Raw genomic sequence first — 4,692 nt, forward strand, 5'->3', positions numbered from 1 at the left:
AAAAAAAAAAAAAAAAAAAAAAAGAGTGACAACTTTTTGTTTGGGACAAAACAAACAAGGTAGGGCGAAGTGACTTCCACAAGTTGTCCTCTGACACTTAAGATGCCTACCTACACCAGTACCTGCACATGAGCACACACATACCCATATACTAAATACAAATATAGTAAAAAAAAAAAATATTAAACCTAAAAAGAAAGTTACAAGGCTACGGAGATAGTTCAATAGGTAAAGTCCACAGTTATGAGGACTCAAGTTCAATCCCCAGAAACCCCCTAAAACTCTGTGTGTTGGTGCCCCATGTTTATAATCCCAGCACTGGTGAGGAAGCATGAATAGGCAGATATTTAGAGCTGGAAGGTCAGCCAGTTGGTCATCTTAGACAAATTCAAATACATAGTACCAGGGCGCAATGAGAGACTGTCTCAAAATACAAGATGGGCAGTTCTCAAAGACTGATACCCAAAGTTAACGTCTAGCCTCTGCTCTAAGACACATGTACACACATATATACCTGCACATATCTATGCAGCCCTGACTGGCCTAAAACTCTACATGTACATCAGGCTGCCCTCAAACTCAAAGATCCTCATGCCTCTGCCTCTGCTTCCAGAGTGCTGGGATTAAAGGTGTGCGCCACCACCGTCCAGCTACCACCACCGTCCAGCTACCACCACCATCCAGCTACCACCACCGTCCAGCTACCACCACCATCCAGCTAACACCTAAAATTTTAAATACATTAAGACTCAAAAACAGTTCACAGTCTACAGAAAACAGAATCTCTTAAGGAAAAGTCAAAGTTGCAAAGACTGAAAACCCCCTCTTCAATGTAAGACATCACATAATTTTAATAACACCGATTTTTCTCATATCAATACTATTCATTTGCTTAAAAAAATAATCTGGCCGGGCGGTGGTGGCGCATGCCTTTAATCCCAGCACTTGGGAGGCAGAGGCAGGCGGATCTCTGTGAGTTCGAGTTTGAGACCAGCCTGGTCTACAAGAGCTAGTTCAAGAGCTAGTTCCAGGACAGGCTCCAAAACCACAGAGAAACCCTGTCTCGAAAAAACAAAAATAAATAAATAAATAAATAATCTGGAAAGAAAATTCTTCTGAGAACTGGGCTAAGTAGTGGGGACATCAGGAAACAAAAGGCTTCTGATCTTTACTGAAACCAGGTGTACCTCTCTAAAACTACTTCTCTGTAGTATGACAGGATGCGACCCTATGCAACAGTAACAACACCTTCTTTCACCTCTTCCAAAACTGCAACAATCCTCAACACACCCCTCTGAAGTATGAATACATCCCTGGACAACTCAGAATTCCACTTTACCACACTAAGTATTAACCAGGACTCTAAGCAGGTTTTTAAACTGACTATACCACACCTCACAGCCTGAGGCAAATCTCAAGAACTTTTCACAATCCAGTGTACACCTTCCAGGTTCACAACCCTGATCTCAAATGACTGTAACACACCCTCCTAGCCTCCACTTTACTAGAAACCTGAGTCAGATGGTTCAGGAGTAACTACAATGTTGGTATGTTAGAAAGCGCCTTCAGGACCCCGCTCTGCCGGCAGAAAGCCGACTTCATGCCTCGCTTCCCTCCTTCCCTCTAGGCTCTGCCGTCCAGTGCCTCTCTGGACAATACCCTCAGTTAGCAGCCAACTTGATAAACTGTGTTCTAACGCCTTATGAACAAAATAACTATGCGGCTCACAACGCTCAGGGTTACCTAAATGTAAAAATGGTAGATGTCTTCATAGGCAATCAATCCAACCTTCCAGAAGATTCCTTAGCCTAATAATATACTGCACAACATTTACCCAAAACGGTGTCACCCTGCAAACTCTTCTATTCGCTCAAGCCATCAAAAAGAAGTCTTTCTTCGGCCACCAACTCATTTGGCCTTCAAGTAAAAGCACAAGAGCATGGGTCTTTTGGATAATCACCTTCTATATAATTCAATCATAACCTCTGACGGGTCACTGTTCTCATGGTGAGAAACAAAGTTGGACCTCCACTACAAGAACATATGCACTTTTTAATACAAAAGGCTACACATAAAAAAAAAAACCGAGTGGGTGTCAAGATAGTAGGAAAAGTAGACTGTAAACTTCAGTCTGAAGACGACTGAACATCAAGATCTAACTCCCAAGTGAGATGGACAGCCTCCAGAGTGCCAACGCTACCCCCTAACTGTGAAACAAGTTTTCAGACCCCAACCAACAAAATCATGTTGGGTCCCGAAATGCAGTATGTTCAGCACAATTTCAACCCAAGAAATAACACTCATCTTTTGCAGCGCCATTTGACTAGTGTTCCCTGAACTCCTTCATGCACCCCTGAACTTTCATTCCCCTTCGAGCACTACCAGGTCAGGAGGATGCCCTGCTGCAGTCAGGCTGAGGCCCGCACCGCTTGCCCGAAGGTTCCAACAGCACGACCTCCGGCCTCTCCCTCCGGCGCAGCCAGGGCCTCGGGACACACACTCACCTCCCGGGGGCCCGGAAGCATTTTCCAGGGCGCTCTAGGGGTAGCGCCCCACATTCTGAGTGCTACCGGCCGCCAGGTTCAGGATGGCCGCCGAGCTCGGCGACCCCGCCTCCCCCGCGTCGCCCGGTCGGGCCTCTGCGCTCCACTCGGCCAGCTTGCCCGGGCGGCCGAGGCCACCCCAGCCCCCCGCCTGCCACCGCCTCCTCAGCCGGTGACAGCCGCCGCGCCCGGCCGAGGCCCGCCCCTCCTCCAGCACCTCCTCGCCACCGGAGCCGGGGCGGTGGGCTTCTTACCAGGTAGCAGGACATGGCGAGGCCCGCCACAGCACGGCCTCCTCCGCCACCCCACGAGGCTGCCAGCCAGGGCCGGCGTGGGGCAGCGCCTGGGCCGCTGGAGCGTCTCTGCCGGCTACTCCGCTGCCGCCGCTGCCGCCGCCTTCTCACAACCACAACAACATGGCGGCAGCGGCCACACAGAGCGCGCGCCCGAGACAGATCGGAGCTGCTGGCGGGGGCGCGCGCGCAGGCTCCGGCGCAGTCGGCCTTCGGGGCTGGATAGAAGTGGGCTGGTTGTCACGGGATGGACGGGGGCGGAGCCTGGGGAGTTGGTCACGCCCCGGAATGTGGGCGGGGTAGCAGGTTGGCAGAAAGTGGCTGCGGAGAGGCAACCGCAGGAGATGAGCGAAAAAAGAATAGAAAAATGGGAACTGACTAGTTGAACCGTTACAAATTAGGAAAAAGAAAACCAAAGACTAAAAAGATGTTCAGGAGGCTTCTTTTACTAGCTTAGTAACTCAAGACAGCACCTTAGCTTACTCTACTCTCTATTAGAACAGTAGTGATATTATTTCCCCAGCAGGTATAGGCAATATAAAACTAATTTAATACGATGCATGTAAATATAGTGTGCTACAGGTTATGCTCAGAATACAAGTTCAAACTGCCTCAATCTCAGCTCCTAATAAAAATCTCAGTGCTCAAACAAAAGCAAAAAAAAAAAATTACTCAAACTAACCTGCAGAAGAATCCCATAGTCCAACACTGTACTAATTTAAGTCAGCAGTTCAGAACCTCTGGGTTGTAACCCCTTGGGGATCCAACGACCCTTTCACAGGGGCAGCATATCAGATACTCTGCACATTAGATATGTCCATTACGATTCACAACAGTAGCAAAATTACAGTTATGAAGTAGTAAGGAAAATAATTTTATGGTTGGGGGTCACCACAACATGAGAAACTGTATTAAAGGGTCGCAGCATTAGGAGTTAAGAACTACTGCCTTAGGTTCCAATAGAACCCGACCTTCTTTCTTTCCCTCAGTTGAATCCTTGACTTTTCCAGAAAACCAGTGAATGAAATTCATCCTTGTATTTGTTACATTGTTTTTTTTCTTCCTCGGCACTCTGCAATTATTTGTTTCTTTGTATTCAACATCATTGCCTTTCTGTCTCCCTGGAATTTAAGAACTATTAGAAAAAGAAGGATGTGTTTGGCGGTTTGGCCCTGGCCTTTAATCCCAGCACTTGGGAGGCAGAGGCAGGTGGATCTTAGTGAGTCCCAGTTCTCTAGACCTAGAATTGTGCAACACAATAACCAAACAAATCTCCTAATTAACTAAGGAATAACAGGTATTTATATTTTATCTAGCTGAATCTTCACAGCTTTAGTGGGTAAAGGCTATCTCCACTTTACAAATGAAAAATGTTAAAACCCAGAATCAGCTGAATTTAACTAAAAATTCAAACCCAAGCCCAGCTGACAACAAAACTATACTATCACTCACTGGGTTGTGCTGCCCACAACATCAGAAAAGCTCGGGAAGGCACCGCATCACAGTTCGAAGTTAGGAAAGACTTCCCCTTGTTCCCTGAGAAACCGCTGTCTTCCTCCTCTTCCAGGAAGTGGATTGTGTGTCAGTTTTCACCTTCACTAGAAAAGCACAAGGCTAAATAAAACTGAAATACAATGATTGCAGCTCCTCTTTCAGACCTAAAAAGAAGACCTAGTAGTGATAGGAACAAATCCTAGGCTTTCACTTTAGATGCCACTGTCCTGAGTTCCCGTGTATATCATCATGGCCTTTGTGGGACAGGAAAAAAATTGGACACCAGATCGATGAATGAGATGAAACATAGAGTAATAAATGGGCTGCTTCCAATGGGTGGCCACTGATTGGACTGGAACTAG

The 4,692-nt window shown here is 46.9% G+C and overlaps 1 protein-coding gene across 5 annotated transcripts in view; it reads right to left on the bottom strand.

The window, feature by feature from the left end:
- Mtmr3 (myotubularin related protein 3) overlaps positions 1-2,985 on the bottom strand; it is a 125,360-nt gene extending 122,375 nt beyond the window's left edge. For 3 of the 5 annotated variants that reach the window (XM_013353389.2, XM_005366138.3, XM_013353386.2), the window contains exon 1: positions 2,798-2,984. The gene's annotated coding sequence lies outside the window, so the exon portion shown is untranslated. Of the gene's footprint in view, positions 1-2,797 lie in introns of all 5 variants that reach the window. The other 2 variants (XM_013353387.2, XM_013353388.2) reach the window with 1 other exon arrangement.
- Between the last annotated feature and the right edge of the window lie 1,707 nt (positions 2,986-4,692).

The sequence above is a fragment of the Microtus ochrogaster genome, unplaced genomic scaffold, assembly GCF_000317375.1.
Source record: "Microtus ochrogaster isolate Prairie Vole_2 unplaced genomic scaffold, MicOch1.0 UNK6, whole genome shotgun sequence".
NCBI classification, from domain to species: Eukaryota; Metazoa; Chordata; class Mammalia; order Rodentia; family Cricetidae; genus Microtus; species Microtus ochrogaster.